The sequence below is a fragment of the Nomascus leucogenys genome, chromosome 6, assembly GCF_006542625.1.
Source record: "Nomascus leucogenys isolate Asia chromosome 6, Asia_NLE_v1, whole genome shotgun sequence".
Taxonomy (NCBI): domain Eukaryota; kingdom Metazoa; phylum Chordata; class Mammalia; order Primates; family Hylobatidae; genus Nomascus; species Nomascus leucogenys.
This window is the reverse complement of record NC_044386.1, coordinates 87,031,490-87,049,710: the sequence shown is the minus strand read 5'-3', so window position 1 is coordinate 87,049,710 and position 18,221 is coordinate 87,031,490. Positions and strand designations below refer to the sequence as shown.

Genomic DNA, 18,221 nt, shown 5'->3' with positions numbered 1-18,221 from the left:
CTCATTGCTCTTATTGGCTTTTCATCATTTCCTCCCCGATCACTACTTTCAGAAACCTCTGTCCCAGGTTGACTGGCTTAGTCTATGTTGATAGTCCCTGCTTGATGTTGTCCTGAATTACTGCTTCTTCTGGTTTCTCCAGTCCATGAGTACTTCCAGACAAGATTCTGCAGGTAAAGATTTACACTACAAGGGAAGGCGGAGCTGTAACCATCACCCTGAAGTGGTTAAGAATTTCAGTAACAAGCCACACTACCTTTAAAAAAATAACTGAAAAGCCTGGATAACCTCTCCTATGACATGAGCTATCTATGGAGTTTGCTTTTTTTTTTTTCCAAGCACACACTGATACTCCCCCCACCCCTACATTCCTAGTAAGATATATCTACTTCAACAGCAGAGTTATTTGTAATGAATAAAGAATCAGAAATCCATTTCTGACATCAAAGAGAATGTGCTTCACAAATTTCCAAGAGTCAGGGGGATGACAACATTCTCTGAGGAGAACATGCAGCAAACATTCTAAGTGAGAGGTTTTGAAATGAATTCAGAAGTGGATTATGAAACACTGTCCCCAGTAACATATGAGTTGTGTGAATCAGATTAACTGAGGGGAGGAAACTTCCTCATGAACTGAGGTCTTAAAGAAAGTCTCTAGTTTGCCCTATTTTGCAGGTTAAAAGCTTAGTCTAGGTCAACTTAAAATTGTACTATTTATGCTTGCTCTTCACTAAAAGAAAGAGAAAAACAGCAATATCAAAGTCTTTTTTTATAATCTTATAACTATACGGTTTTGCCCAGGTTTTTAAAGAGAGACGTTATCAGGTTTTATTATACAGTTTTGATAGTAACATATTATATGAAACCATCTTCATAAATTTTGTATTAAGGTGGCAATGCCAGTACCTGAAATTGATTCAAAATGCTTAAGATACTCAATTACTTTTTAACAGTTACACGATGCAGTGACTTATATCTTCTATTTCACAAGAATTTGATGATGCAACATCATTGTAACTGATTCATTTTCTCAATTAAATAAAGCTACTGTGCTTTTCTTTATATGAATGCCACATAGGCCATAGAGTTAGATGTACCATCTCCTTTTTCTGTCTCAGATATATTGCCATAAAGGCTGTATTCTGTTCCTCTGTTAATTCCACCAGAAAATTTAAAGCCACAGTCATATTTTTTAAATTCTGAACTGCCATGTACTTGGCTGTATTTATATTAGGCATATTTTTCACTGCTAAACTCTTTGTTGTTTACCTTTTTCAAGATCACATTACTGTACAGGCACAGCAACCATAAAACAGATCCAAACAGTCAACCTCCAGTCATTGCCTCTGCTTTTGCACACAGTTCATGAAAAAGTGAAACCCCTAGTTTTATAGCACATTAAAAGTGGAACCAAGGGTCCTCAATATAAAATGTTGGCTTTGTGAATGCCTATCTTTATTCTGGGTCTGCCTTCCAAATGCTTAGCTGTGAGAGCAGAGTTCAGAGGAACGCAATAATATTGTTAGGGCTGATGTACTGCCTGCACCTCACAACATATGAAATGCTGTTTATAACTAACTTGTCCAAGCCCTCATTCCTGCTTATACATTTCGCGTGTATTGAGTGTTTTCTATGTCTAACTAGTACTTTGGGACAATGAGAGAACAATAATTGTTCCAGTCACACACTTTGTTAATCAGTCTCCAGAACTAGTTGCATTTTGATAGATGAACCTCTTCCCTTTTCTGGGCATAGATTTTTTTTTCTTTCATTAGCTGTTAGATTCAAGATTTAAAACCACACTGACAGGGGATAGTTACGTCTCATTCTGATATAAGACAGACTCTTATGTGTTTAAATGGGGAAGAATGACTTCATAAAAGGCAGCCACAAGTAACAGTTAGGTCTTGGTATTATAGTAACATTTATCATATATTTCCTTACAAGGACCATCCAGTTAGCAATTAGAAAACTCTTATAACATGACTTATGACTGTGAAAAATGATGCTAGAAAGGAAATTGCCAATGTAAAAGTTTGCTTGTGGGGCCTCAACTATTTAGCCAATGGCTCTGGTGATAAAAAGCAATTTTGGAAGTCTCACTTTATGCTTTGCTCTCTGTAGAGGAGCTTTTCACATAAGTGGTAAAACAGATCTTGCTACCAGCCCCTTTTACATTATACTCAGAGGCACAATCAGAAAACCAAAATGAATCTACCTATGTAACTTAGAGAAGACACCAGCTATAGCTTTCATTTTCTCTTTTACTCTCTGAAATTATGGCTTGCCCTGCAGCTCTTGTCTGGAAGATTTATGTGTGACCTAGGTCAGATCTTCCAATATCAGTTGACAAATTTTCTCTTTACATATTTACTGCTTTTCAAGCTTGTATTATTTTCTCTTAAATAGAAAGAAGAAATATAAAATTAAATCATATGGTTGGAATTTTTAAAGAATAGCATTTTCATTTGTTGTGCTACTGGCATCACATTCTAGCTTTCAATGTTGAGCTCTTTATTCTTTTTTTTTAAAACTTCAAATTTTAGGAGCTGTGGCTATTTTGCAAGGACTCTCTTTTCAAATCAGATGCATTAAGCTATAACCCTGGCTAAATATAAACAGGGATTACGGGAAACTGAGACATTCATATTCTAAATGAAGAATCATGATCTAAAGTATTTATGAAAGGAAGGAACCCCAGAGATGATCTAGTTTAATCTACTCACTTTGCTTTAGGGAAGCTGAGGCTCAGAGGGGAGCAGCACCCAAAGTCATAGATAGTGCCTGGCCTGACCCTGACGGCTGGGTGTTAGGAGGCTGCCCACTGTGAGGAAAACGCATGAACTTTGGAGTGAGAAAGACCCCTGGGAGTCTAGTCAGATGCCCATGGTCCCCAGAAGCCCTCTCCCTTCAGTGGGGCTTAGAGCTCTCATCTACAAAGTGAAGGAATGAGCTAGAGAAGCCCAAAGACTCCTTGAAGCCAGAGCTTCCCATTCAGGAGCCATGTTTATTTTTCCTACCCAAGGGTAGGTACCAGCAATCAATCTAATTTTATCTGGCACTGTGCTGGATATTAAAACTTAGGGACATACAACCTCCAATCCATTATAACTTGCAAAAACAAAGTGTCCATATCTCAAAAAGCCTTCAATGAGAAAAACAAAACCACTGCTACATGATAAGCTTTATATACATTGCCTAGTACCACTAACTTAAAGAGTTCCCAAACAAATGACTTTTAAATAAAGGAAGAGAACGAAATTTACTCTGGCTAACTACAAATGGGACTTTTGGCAAACTGATATGTGAAGATACTAAATGCATTAAGAAACAAAATAAATGGATAATATATACTACTTCCAATAATTTCAGGTGAACACGTATAATTCACTTGTGCAGTCCTATCTCCCCTGTTCATCAGCCTCTGTCCTTGCTCAAGTTCTTATCATGTCTGTGGGTCTATTAGTATATTTTCACAGGACCTAAAAAAGTCACAAGAAGATTTAGCAGGCAGCTACTCAATAGGTTATTAAGAAGGAACCAATGATTCTCACATTCTAAGATCTACTCATTGGCACCTTCTCTCTGGCGCAAACCTCAGACTCCAACTGGGGAGGAGTGACCAGTTTTGAAAAGCAAAAACTATATATCCCTGAATTTAGCAAGCAGCTAGGCGGGACAGAAAGGCTTTAAGATGCCTACAGGAGGGCACAGCCCTGATGGGACCAGACAGAAAATCATCACAGCCATAAGTTAGTTTACTTGGCTCTCACTGCTTCCTGAGTATCAAGGACAATGCATTTTCACACAAAATACGACAGCTGGAGCACTGAGGTACAGCGAAACATTATGCATTTGCTGGGTCTGCCAGTCAGTGAGCAGGAAACAAAAAAGGACCTGGCTACCAGTTCATACTGTTTTATCCTTTGTGTATTTAAAATTGACATAGCTCATGTCCCACCCTACAAAGGTGTATAAGATCCATAGTAAATCTTCCTCTTGGTAATTGCACATTTTAATGTTTAGACTTGAATTTTGCAAGGAAAGCAGGGGCTTAGAATTGTAATTTAAAATGATTAACGTGAATTATAAAATCTTTTTCCTGATGGTATGAGGTCTGTCCACAGAGTCCATTAAGTACCTAAGTTTTGAAGATTTTAGACATTTGCCATATCAAACTTTTCTCCTTTCTTTGTCCCAAAAGAAGGGTGGCCTTATTTCAGAATCCAGTTTAAGAATATTAATTGTGTGCGGAGACATGGGAAAGGGGCAGCTGGGGGAAGGAGGTGTTGCTTTTTCTGAGAACGGTCCTTTAGACTACTCTACTCTTCATGGTGAAATAAATCTGCTACAGCAACATTTTAATGTTTCAAAATGTCTGAGAGGGTTTTTCCGGAGCTTTCATTTAGTTTGCACCTCTCTTAGCTTAAATCCTCTACATGATGTTGGAAGTCACCTAGTACAATTCTTTGCCTAATGTAGAAATTCACTTTATAATATTCCAAACATATAGGTATTCTGTCTTTGCTATAAGACTTTCAATGATGAGATTCCAATGATTTTCTTTTGGGCAGATTAAACTGTTAACAAAGTTCTTTCTTGGCAGGGTGCGGTGGCTCACGCCTGTAATCCCAGCACTTTGGGAGGCTGAGGCAGGCAGATCATGAGGTCAGATCATGACTATCCTGGCTAACACGGTAAAACCCTGTCTCTACTAAAGATACAAAAAATTAGCTGGGCGTGGTGGCCTGCACCTGTACTCCCAGCTACTCGGGAGGCTGAGGCAGGAGAATGGCATGAACCTGGGAGGCAGAGCTTGCAGTGAGCTGAGATCGCGCCACTGCACTCCAGCCTGGGCGACAGAGCGAGACTCCCTCTCAAAAAAAAAAAAAAAAAAAAAGTTCTTTCTTATTTTGAATCCAAGAAGTATGTCTTTCTGTAAGATGTGCCCATGATCTGGAGCTATGGCATATAAGTTTAATGACAGCTCTTCACATATTTGAAGATAGTGGTCATGTCTCCACAATGTTGTCTTTCTTGAATGAACATCCCTGTTTTCTTCCTTATGATCAGTTGGTATTTTGGTTGCCCTCTATCCTTCTCCCCTTTATTACTAAGGATACTCCAACAACACTCCCCCACCCCTAAGAAGCCCGTGTGTTCCATGGGAAGATGACTTCACCCCCAGCTCTAGGGTATGGTAGGTGGTTCAGGCCTAAATTAGTCAGCAACATCTAAATCCCCTGGGCACAGGGAGTTGAACTGGTCCAATGAAACTGCAGCCTAAGGCCTTTGGTTGCTTCTGAGGAAAAGAGACCGGCTGCTCTCCTCTCAGACAGGAAGTGGGTTGCTCCAGGAACCCCAATAACCATTCTTGGTATGTGAAGGAAGAAGCCTACTAAGGAAAGAACTGAATATGAATTGCTGAGTCAAGTCCCAGCTAAAACCAGCAAGCAAGACTAGGCTTTACAGTCATGCAGTCCAGTTATTACCCCTTGTGGTTAGGGCTCCTTTGAGTTTTCTGTTACCTGGACATGAAAGCTGCCTGAAGAACCCAGGCATGATTTCCCATTCTCCACCACCACAGTCACCTTTCTCTGAATTTGTTTCCATATGTGTATGTTCCTCATAAAGTATAACACCCACACCTGAACACAGACCTCGGATTGACGGGCTTAGATCACTATGTTTTGGACCTGATACACCAGACAGCCGAGACTCAAGGAGGCTAAATGTGCATTCACTTTTTTTTTTTTTTTTTTTTTCAGATGGAGTCTCACTTTGTCACCCAGGCTGGAGGGCAGTGGCATGATCTCTGCTCACTGCAACCTCCACCTCCTGGGTTCAAGCAATTCTCCTACCTCAGCCTCCTAAGTACCTGAGATTACAGATGCATGCCACCATGTCTGGCTAATTTTTGTATTTTTAGTAGAGACAGGGTTTTGCCATGTTGGCCAGGCTGGTCTTGAACTCTTGGCCTCAAGTGATCTGCCTGTCTCAGCCTCCCAAAGTGCTGGGATTATAGGCATGAGCCACCATGCCAGGCCATGCATTCACATTTCTGATAGCCTTATCACACAGTTGGCTCAAATGAGAGAAAACCAAGAAGTATATAAATCTTACTGAAAGAAGTATATAAATCTTTTTATGTACTGAAAAAGAAATCTGAGACAGAAAAGGAAACACTTTTTTTTCTTTTTTTTGAGACAGGGTCTCACTCTATTGCTCAAGATGGGGTGCAGTGGTGCAATCATAGCTCACTGCAGCCTTGACTTCCCTGGACTCAAGTGATCCTCCCACCTCCGCCTCCTGAGTAGCTGGGACTACAGGTGTCTGCCCATGTGAAGACAAGTTGTCACATATCCTCAGAAGGTGTTATGCTCAGGTATTCATGCTGGCTGGAGTGGGAGGATGGGACATGGAAGAAAAGAAAGGGGCCAAAACAATTGATTTAGAGCCTCAGGATTTGTGTTCTTGGTTCCCTCTGATTGCAAAATTTGCTTTGCCAACATATAAAAAGTAAACTTAGGCTACATAATTACTTTATCGATTTCATATATGTTTATTAAGTCCTTATGCTATGCCAGGTGCTATACTAGACTCTAGGACCCAAAAGATGGATAGAATACAATTGCTGACCCACAGAAATGAGTGACTTATTAAGGGTTCCTGAAACCTAGTAGCAGGACTAAGATTTAATTAAGCACAGGGCTTGGACTCTCCTCTAAAAGTCACTCAGTATTTGGACAAAATAATAGTCTCTGGAGTTTTGCTTTCTTCCCTCAGGGCTCTATAGATTTCTAAGACAGCTTCCCCCATCCTTCCAACCCCTAAAGCTCCCTACCACATGGTAACGTTTCTAGGCATTGTAAGAAAGATTGCTGCATTAGTTTTGGTTCCACATATCACTGAACTTTTTTTTTTTTTTTTTTTTTTTTGAGAAGGAGTCTTGCTCTTTCACCCAGGCTGGAGTACAGTGGCACGATCTCTGCTCACTGCAGGCTCCACCCCTGGGGTTCACGCCATTCTCCTGCCTCAGCCTCCCGTGTAGCTGGGACTACAGGCGCCCGCCACCTCGCCCGGCTAATTTTTTTGTATTTTTAGTAGAGACGGGGTTTCACCATGTTAGCCAGGATGGTCTCGATCTCCTGACCTTGTGATCCGCCCACCTCGGCCTCCCAAAGTGCTGGGATTACAGGCGTGAGCCACTGCGACCAGCCTCACTGAACATTTTTTTACCACGATATATTTGGATGTGGCCTACTGAGATTTTGAGATCAGTTATAATTGCAGCCAATACATGGTTCATATGGGATAAGGAGGAAAGAATCTAAAAACTGGCCAGGTGCAGTGGCTCACACCTATAATCCTAGCACTTTGGGTGGCCGAGGTGGGTGGATCACCTGAGGTCAGGAGTTCGAGATCAGCCTGCCCAACATGGCGAAACCCCATCTCTACTAAAAATACAAAAATTAGCCGGGTGTGGTGGCATGTGCCTGCAATCTCAGCTACTAGGGCGGCTGAGGCAGGAGAATTGCCTGAACCCAGGAGGAGGAGGTTGCAGTGAGCCAAGATTGCACCACTGCACTCCAGCCCGGGCGACAGAGTGATACTCCATCTCAAAAAAAAAAAATATATATATATATGTGTGTGTGTGTGTGTGTATATATATATATATAGTCACACACAATATTGTGAATTAACATGTGTCTTACTGGCTTGACTGTAAATGAAATTCAAAATAGATTTAAACAAAATAAGTCATGGATCAAGAATGAACTGGATAAAGTTTGACTTACTTTATCTTTTTTTTTTTTTTTTTTTTTGAGACAGGGTCTCACTCTGTTGCCCAGGCTGGAATGCAGTGGCACGATCATGGCTCATTATAGCCTGGACCTCCTGGGCACAAGTGATCCTCCCTCCTCAGCCTCCTGAATAGCTGGGACTATAGGCATGTGCTGCTACACCTAGCTGGTTTTTAAATTTTTTGTGGAGACGGGGTCTCCCTGTGTTGCCCAGGCTGGTCTCAAACTCCTGGGCTCACGTGATTCTCCTGCCGTGGGCTCCCAAAGTGCTAGGATTACAGGTTTGAGCCAGCACACCTGGCTCCAATGTTTGATATTTGACTCAGAGTTTTACTTCACACCTCCCATATTTTGATATAGGTACAATCAGGTTTCAGTAAACTCCAAGGAAGTAATCGGGGGGAGATGGTGATGAGCAAGAGGGCTGAAGGTGTGGACAGGAGGAGGAAGCTGCTCATCCAAGGTGAAAGCAGACCGTAGAAGTATCCTGTCCAGCATTTTTCAGACTCTGTTTACCAAATAACTCTTAGTTCAAATAAGATATTACTTAGATGCATTTAAAATTACCAGATAGATGCAGAGCTGCTCATGTGGTTGTGTGTACATGTGTGTGTGGGTGGATCCCCATCTCCTCTATGCACTGTCTACCCACAATTCTGTAAATCACTAACCTAGGGCATTTCCATCATTTTCCAGGTGAGGAGGCTGAAGTCCAAAAAGAAAGAAGGTCAAGCAACTAATAAGAAAAGCCAAGACCAGAACTCAGGTTAGCTCTGTGTGTATGTTTGGGTAGAAATCATATACTGTCAGTGACTTAATTTTTCACTTGTCGGGTGTGTCATTTGCTGCCTCCTATGCCCTCTACCCCAAATCACTGAGTGTTTCCAGCTGCCTGACTACCAAGAAGGCATAGGGCTATCCAAAGAGCAGGGCCTGGAAGGAAGCCTTTGGCCAGGAACTTTCTTTTGTTTAAAGGATTTTACCAACTAGGCCTAGAGTCCAGGTCTCCTCATGCCTTATGCCCAGAAGAGTGCTCTCTGCAACTTGTTTCTGAAAAGAAAACAAAACAAGACAAACTTCATTACCCCTTTGGTCTCTCCTCCTCTGAACCCGTAGGCCAATAGCTTCTTCTCTCATAAGACTATTCTAGGCCGAGTGCAGTAGCTCACGCCTGTAATCCCAGTACTTTGGGAGGCTGAAGCAGGCAGGTCACCTGAGGTCAGGAGTTCGAGACCAGCCTGACCAACACGGCGAAATCTCATCTTTATTAAAAATACAAAAATTAGCCGGGTATGGTGGTGCACTCCTATAATCCCAGCTACTCGGGAGGCTGAGGCAGGAGAATCACTTGAACCTGGGAGGCGGAGGTTGCAGTGAGGCAAGATCATGCCACTCCACTCCAGCCTGGGTGACAGAGTGAGACTCTGTCTCCAAAAAAAAAAAAAAAAAAGACTATTCTATTCCCCAAGCTGTTCTTTCCTTCTCCTCATGGTGGTCACCATCTGCAGACATTGATGTGTGCAGCCTAAAAGTCCACACTTGGTTCCAACTGGCTGCCTTGGTTTCCCAAAATTCCTTGGAGATGACACCTTGGCTCTGTGCATAAACAGACAAATGCCTCCTTTCCTGGCTCCTAGTGGTCTCTGGGACCCTCTTTCCACCTGGTATGTCCTGGCAATCTCCAGCCCTAAATCTAATCAGCTCTTTGCTCCTTTTAGGCAACTCATTGATTTTTCAATGAACTTAGCTCGTCTGTTTTATTGGCACTGAAGAGGGTTGGGTTCTTAGCATCATTAACATTTTAGTTGAAGAAGAATTCCCAAACCTCCCCAGGCATTAATCCATAACTGTTAAACATCTGAAAAGTAATCTATGCTCAAACAAAGCTCGGCCAGGTCTGTCCCCTTTTTAACTTGGAAGCCAATGAGCCCCTATCCCCAAATCTACCCAAGTTTTCCATACTGAATGGTGATAAGTAAAACACTGGAGTATAATAAAAGTTGATGTCTTTGTCTGTTGCTGTTGCTACTACTGCTGTTGAGGACCATTCTCCCCCCAGGGATCCACAGCCAGTCAGCAATTACCTGGCAGGCACACAGCATCCTGGGACAGCAATTTTCATCTCTGCAAACACACCAGTTGGAGGCAGTACTTGAGTGGATATGTGTGTAAAATAAGGACGGCCATTTAGACTCACAATCTCTGGATGCCTTTTCTTACTTTCTCCCCCACCATCCCTCTACAGTAAAAAGACCATTGCACTGTGAGTGGGAGACAGTCTGGCCCTGTTGCTGAATACCTGGTAATCATCAGTGAGTCATTTAATGGCTGTGAACTCCTATTTCCTCATCTGTAATCTAAGAGTTGGACGAGATCATTGTAAGATCTCTTCACATGCTGAAATCCTGTGATTCCATAAAGTAGCAGACTGCATCAATAAAAGCAAAGGGAGAGAAGTGGAAGGCCTAGTGGACCACAGAGCTTAAGAGGGAGAGATAATAGCAAAGCTGCCGCATGAAAGCCAGACTGAACACGAAGTTCATTAACTTTCAATTCTATTTCTGGGGGCTAAATTATTTAAAAATTGTAAGGGAATCATGGTCCCCAGTAACTGAACTAAAAATGACAAGATTCTGTATATAATTCTATATATTATATGGTGATTGTGAATGATAAATTATAACTCAAAAAGGAAAGACTGTAAAGGAAGGCTCTTGTGGGATCAGAAAAATAATTCATTTTAGTCCTACCTGGTGTGAGACATGGTCATATATTTTCAGAGTTACATAGGTAAATCCCTAAAGAACTTTCTGGAAATATAAATAATACTAATATTACCTAGCTCTTGTTTACCACCTTATATTTTTCAAAGTGCTCCTTAGGCATTAGTCCATTTGATCATGACAATTCCTCCCCAGCAGTCTAGAAAATGCCCTGTGATATACCAAGCCAAATTCATAAAGGGTGGCAGGGAACCGCTCAGGGGCATGTGCCAACTGTCCTCAAGGGCAGAGTCCTTAAAATGCAATGACTTCCAACCTCAGATTAGCCCCAGTCATGTCAAGGGGATTCACAAAATTCTCAAACCCAATTTCTTTATCTGGTCCCTGCTATACTTGCCATCTCCATCCTGACACATTACCTCCCTCCTCTACCACGCTCCCCTCCCTTTTCTTACTTCCTTCCCACGGTGACTTTAAAAGTTACCTAGGAGAATTGCTAAATTGTTAGGGAAATGAAAATAACAACAGTAGTACTGTTAAAGTACTGGAACGACACCAAATATAATATGCTGTTTTACACCTTTATCTTTTACCAGATGAACCTCCTTTGGACTTGAGTACCTAGCACATCCTTTCCCATACTTCTTGCAAAGGGAAAGAAGTGGAAGGCCTCCTGGACCACAGAGCCTAGAAGGGAGAGATAATAGCAAAGCTGCCACGTGAAAGCCAGACTGGACACCAAGTTTATTATTATGACTTGGTGTCCAAGTTCATTACTTTAACCTTCTATTCTATTTCTGGGCTAAACTGATTATTTAAAAATTATAAAGGAATCATGGTCCCATCCTTCTTGCCTCAGAGCCTCGGCTCAAGCATCAGCTATCTACTCTGTGAAACCTTCTTGGTTTCCTGAAGTGAGCTGACCACTCCCTTTTCCTCTTGAGGTCAGAGCATCCCATCTCCTGGAGGATTCCTTTTATATCAACTGCCATTGGTTTTATGTTTTTCTTCCAACTGTACTGGACTCTTTTGAGAGCAGAGACCACACCTGTTTCATTTTTGTGCTCCTAGTGCTTAGTCAGGCACAGAGTAGGTGCTCAGTGACAAATAATGTTGAATTGAGATGTATGTCATACAATAGTTTAGAAGGTACTACAGAATCAAACCAACATGAGGTTAGTGCTTTCAAACAACACAGGAATCACGAACCTAACTGGCCAAATACAGATATCTCAATTGAAGTATTAACAAATAATTTATCTTTAATGAAGAATTTCACATTTCTAAGCTACCCACACATTGGGGATGATGTCTCTTTCATTTCTGCTCTATTTTAAGGACATACTAGGAACCCACCTCCTGTTTCTGGCATAGGCTAAGCAAATAAAATAATGAGACTTCTTGATCAGTACGCAATAGATATGGAGAAGAATTTGACACTGGCAATTTAAAAATTCCTAGGAAGAAGCAAATGTGTATAAGTGAACATCTTCATGTCACTTAAATTTCGTCTCTGCATTTTATGGAATATAAATCTGATTTTATGCTTGAAATATCAAGATATTTTAAATGTCTATATCCTAAATAGGACAAAAGTAAAATGAATTAAAACATACAGACTAGACATTTGTTTAGAAAAAAAATTGCATGCATATTGCCCCTTTAAACTCTTGCAAATTAAAGGTGAGTACTTGAAGTTTGGGGTGATTACTCATTGCTATTTTTTCCTTGATTAAAGACCTCACACACAAAAAACCATATATTTAAAAATTTACTTAAATCCTTGATGTTCCAAACTTCAAAAAGTTTATGCAACAAAGTATAGATTCTAATACCTCTTTTCAAAGAGTGCAAACTTTTTAGGTATTTTGCAATTCCAGGTGTGATCAGTAAACATAAATAAGATAATGATATCTGTGGTCTAAATTTAACATCAAATATAAGACATCAGTAAACAATCAACATTAGAATTAGTAACAATATACTAGTCAAAGGCTTTTAAAACACAAATAAAATTAAGTGTAAAAACTCTAGTACTTCAACACTAGCATTTGAAAAGTGTTCAATGTTTTTAAATAGTTTAAGAACATATGTTTTCTACTCTATTCTGAAACACATACTCAATCCAGAGCACAATTTATTACTACAAAATAAATGAATGTTTAAAAGACAGTCTGTCAATTGAAAAAAACAAAACACATTAAAATAGCACGTTTCCAAGCCAAGTTAAACAAAATATTTTCTCCTTGACAAGCTGCTTACATTTAAATGAAAACAGGGCAAATCTGGTCAATAATATGGATTGCATATAATAAAAAGGACCTTAGATCATGTTAATACAAGGATCAGAAAGCAGTAACTTCAATTAAAACTACCCAATTATTTAGCAAACTTTCAGATGCAGCAAATAAATTAATCGGTTTTAAATGAAAGTGCTCAGATAAGTAGCTTTTTGACCTATGAGTAAGTCTCACTAGCAGCAGTCACAGCAAAGCAAGAATCTGCTGAAGCAAGGCAAAGCTCCCAAATCAAACAAATGTTATTGGTAATCAAAAAGCATTTGCAAAACCTATTTCCTTGGTTAATAGCAGGAGGTTCTGAAGCAAATGCCACCTACAGCTCCTCTCATACTTTGATATGTAGTGTATAGGGGTTGAACACACATTTCTCTTACCCAAGAATGACAGAAGTATCTTGATTTTAACAACAGGATATTTTCATTTCTGAACTATCTGTGGAAGGTGCCAGTCGTTATATCATTAAGAATGCATATCTTTCACTTATTATCTACCTATGTTTAACTTGTACTGGGATTTAAGAATGCCTCTTTGAGACAAGCAATATGTCATCATTTTGTTCAGCTAACAGGCCTGACAGCCCTGTCTCCTTGAGTTAAGAAAAGTAGATCTCTATTTTGTACACTGGTGGCAAAAGCTGGCAGAATAAATGAGAATTAGCCAATTGGTAGTAGAAGTTTCTGATCCCAAAGATTCAGACCTTCCTTTTACCCTAGTCCAAATTATTCTATTTGGCCAGATGATGGTATTTTTTTTTCCCAATAAAAGTGATCTTCTTCATATACTGCAATAATTTATTTGAATGCCATTCTTATGTGTTTTTAACAAATAACATCACTATTCACTATTTCTCTTATCTTTTTGATCTTTTTTACTACTTATCATCTTATTTGAAACAGATTTTTAACAGATAAACTTGATCGTTACAAGAATATCTTGCTTGCATTTTATTCAAATAATTCTTAAAAACAGCTTAAAAAGCCGTTTGGAATAACATCAAGCTTGCCATCAATCAAACGAAAAAATTCCGCTGGCGGTTGTATAAACATCAGATCAAGTCTGATGTCTTCAAGGATTTCAGAGTGAACCATAAAAAACTCCATTAACTTCTGACAAAGAATGCAAATTAATCACAACATGGGGTGAAATGAAATTAAAGGCTCTTTTCTAATCAATGACAAGGCAGGATGAAATATTTGTTACTCTCTCTGCACTCAGACTGCCTAGGATGTTTGCACTTCCCTTGCAAAGCCCCAAATGTAAGGTGTGAGTACAGATTCACCCACAGTCGCTGTTAAGGCCCCCCTCCCCGCAGAGCTATCTGCTTACAAGTCGTGGAGATTCACAAAACACACTAATCATCCGAATCTCAGGTGCATCCAATTTGTTATTCACACTCTCCCATGCCAGTGAAAAGCCTGGCGCAGACAGATGCACCAGGAACCCTAAATGACAGTTTTGGCCTCCGGAAGTACGATCACTACAGCAAAATCTAGTACAGCCTCCAGGTGAAATGTCTGGAGCTCCATATGGAGCAGGGAAAATTAACAACAAGATGAAAATCACTGCAGCAGCGGGGAGTCGGAATTTTTGAAAAAAAAAATGAAATTTAAAGATGAAGAAAGAGAAGTAATAAATTAATGGGGTGTGAAAACATTCAAAGCTTTACAATACCAGGGGCACTATTTGCTCAGATTTTTTTCCCTTTTTTTAACTTCAGGTCATTTTGATGTAATTTATTAACCAAGATCAGGAATTGCAGCCAAAAGAAGAACAGTATTTTTACACATGCAAAAGTACTTTAAATACATTTGTGTCTGTATTATCTTCACTTTGCTGTGGCATCTTGCTTGCCAAATTTCCCAATGCCAGAGCTGATGCATCCCCTGAGAAGTCTCCTTAATGGATTTGCTATCATCCTAATGCAGGGCACTGTTGTAAAGTTTGAATGAAGGATGACAATTTTTAGCAGGCAATCCTTTTCATTTCTCCTAAATTATGGTGTCATTAAACAAACCATTGCCCACCATTATGTTTTTTAAGTCAACTGAATTTGGATCTACATGATTAACTATAGGCAGCTCCAGTCCTTGTCTAGACCTTCACATCTTTCCAGATTACTATTAAAGCTAAATTGTTCCAGAAATTGAGAAACTGTTTGCAAGATATTTAAAAATGCAATTTTTCATTATCATATTGCAGAATATGCTTCACAAGCACCCAGAATTTAATGGCACTGGGGTCAGTGAGGGCTCTGGGTCCCTCTGGATCTCCCATTACTCTGCTAAATACATGGTAAGAAAAGCGAGCGGGATCTGGGGAATGGTCTTGTCACCATCCACAATGGCACAACCCTCCAATGCTCAGCATTTCTCACCTATATAAGAGGCCTCCCTAGGGCAGAGAGGGCAAACTAGAAGAAGGGTTGTGGGGCAGAGTGGAAAGGAGAACATGGGTATGAATAGCCAAACGAATGAAGAAGTTAAAGAGCCAGTGAGTTGGCTTATTTGTCTGCAAGTCCTAGACCTAACTGTAGCCATTCCTGCCTAAGGCAAGGTACTTTGCCTCTCTGAGCCTGAGTTGGCTCACCTAGAAGCTGGAAATAAGTCCCTGCAGGTACAATGCACAGCCTGAGTCAGGTAACAGCCTGAGACTGGAACCCTATGTGGGAAAGGTGCCAGGTGAAGCCAAGACATCATTGTTTTTCCTGTTATAGGCAGTAGTAGTAAGACTGTGCTCTTCATGTTTTTTTTCTTTAGAACCCTAAACTGCATGCCAAGGAAGTTATGCAACCCAAAAGCCTAAAGGAAACTAAAACAGTGCTTTCAAATAACAAAGACCCAACCCACAAAACAAAGAAACTCATATAGAATGGCTATCTCAACAAAAACCCGGCCCTTTAACCTTTATGTTGCTCCCAGGGCACTGACTGTCCCTAGTATCTTCCCAACACTCCTCCCTCTCTGCGTCCTCACTGGGTACACATTGTGTCACCAGCAGGAAGAGGGGCTGCTAATGACGCTGTCAGCAGCACTGAGCTGAGCTGGGGGAAGACAAGTCTTGAAGCTGGCCCCGCCTCCCCACTTTGCCCTCTGCTCATTTTATACTCTGCTCCAATTGTGGCTGGCATGTTGCTAAGAACATCCTTTTACAACCTATGATTGACAGTTGGGAAATTCTGTTTTGTGCTGCAGCCCAACATCTGATCCAGATGGGTGGCCCTTTGTACTTTTCAGAGTGGTTTCATATCCACAGTCTCATTTGATCAGCGTACCTCCTTTAATCAGATAGGAGAGGTAGGCATTAGAATCCTCATTTTAGAGATGAGGAAACTGACACCTCAGAGTTACAAAGCAACAATTAAGACCTGCGGTGAGACTGTGGCAGCACCTAATTCTAATATTCTGGCTCATGGTCCAGGGCTTCTTCCAATAGGCCACTCCTTTCAATTTGCCACTACTGAAGACAACTCAGGTCTGGTGCCCTGATTAGACTTTGGGTTCACAGCAGCAATTCCCTGGCACTGTCCCTAGTCCTAGGAACAATCAAACCAATGTGATCTTAAGGATATATGAAAGGCTTTCATGTGTTCTAGGATCAGACTAGTGAGTGACACTTAGGATGAGATAGTTCTCAGCTTGATAAATAGAACATTGCTTTGACCCTGTGGATGCTTTGTAAGATAGTGAGTTTCTTGTCACTGGAAGTGTTCAAGCAGTGTGGATGTTTGCTTTTCAGAGACATTGTAGAGAAGTTTGATGTGATGATGTCTAAGATCCCTTCCAACTCTAAGAGTCTATGATTCACTGCTGCCTACTCCACTTGGGATTCAAAGAAACCAAACCAGTCACAGTTTTAACAGTGAGCAAATCAGCCATTCTGTTTGTCCAATTGATGAGGGGAGGCTATTTCATAGAGTGGTAGGAGTTCAAATGACATAACTTGGGCCAAAGAGAAGGTGTTATTCCATAACTCAGCCTCTGTGACAGTTATTCCATAACTCAGCCTCTGTGACACTATAAAAATACACATTTTTCTTCGTGTGCTTTTTTTGAGGGCATAAGGGAGGGGTAGGAAGGGCATTTATAAAGTACCCTTTCCCAATCTTCAGCTTATAGTACAAAGCCTGTAAAATAAATGCCAACTCCACCAAAAGTCATTAGTGGTTCTAGCAACGACGCACCCAAACTTCTGTTGAAAAACTTAGGAACTAGGCCTAATGGCATCAAAGCTGCTTCTATTATTTCAGATAGAAGTACCAATTTGGTGACAACATTCTATCATGATTCAAGGAATACAGTTGTTTCCCACCCCAACTCTGGCATAAAGGTTGTTGCTAACTAGGGAGTTCAGCATAGTATTAGAATTTTCCAACTTCCACTTGACTAATCAAGTTAAGATATATTTAGACATTCGGGAAAACCATACTGCAAAGGTAAATAGCCTCTTCTCAAATTCGACCACAGCCTTCATGTGCTTCACTTGTCAAATGTGACAGTAATCCATTTCGTTTTTTTTTTTTTTTTTTTTTTTTGAGACGGAGTCTTGCTCTGTTGCCCAGGCTGGAGTGCAGTGGTGTGATCTCAGCTCACTGCAAGCTCCGCCTCCCGGGTTCAAGCCATTCTCCTGCCTCAGCAGGGACTACAGGTGCCCGCCACCATGCCCAGCTAATTTTTTTTTTTTTGTATTTTTAGTAGAAATGGGGTTTCACCATGTTAGCCAGGATGGTCTCGATCTCCTGACCTCGTGATCCGCCTGCCTCGGCCTCCCAAAGTGCTGAGATTACAGGCGTGAGCCACTGCACCTGGCCATGGCAATCCATTTCTTAGACTCATCACCCATCAAATCTCACTGATTAACTACTCTAGACATTAGGAATCTTGAGAATATTGCTACATTCTCAACTTTTGGAATTTTTACTGGATGGCTTATAAGTTTTCTACTAAGGTTTGTTTGAGAAATATATTGTATAGGGGTTGTGAGTTCATTTTCAAAATTTTAGGGGATTTCACAAATTGGCCAAACTGAATTGTTTAGAAATTACTGACAGAATAAGAAGCTTACCAAGATAAATATTCTAATGAGCTATAAATCCTGAAAATGTAATTTTAATTTGATGGCCTACCTAGAGCTAAGCAGCAAGGCTATATACACTAAAATCTCACTAAATGGCAGCATTCGTGCCAAGCAACTGCATTTTAGACTTTCTCTATAAGGAAAAGCTTACATTTAAACAAAAAAGTCCACGAATTTGAAAAGTGGGACTAACACTCTTGAACCTAACAACTTGGACGATTTCTCTTCGGCTTATCTGATGGCTTTAACTATGAAAGCAAAAGAATACAAAAGAGACATTTCACTGAATAAAGGGTCTTTAAATGTCCACATTGGTACCA

At 40.5% G+C, this 18,221-nt stretch overlaps 1 protein-coding gene across 3 annotated transcripts in view; it reads right to left on the bottom strand.

The window, feature by feature from the left end:
• The window catches only part of MAP2K5 (mitogen-activated protein kinase kinase 5), a 261,289-nt gene that overhangs the window by 60,422 nt on the left and 182,646 nt on the right, over positions 1-18,221 (bottom strand). The gene's annotated exons all lie outside the window — the stretch shown is intronic.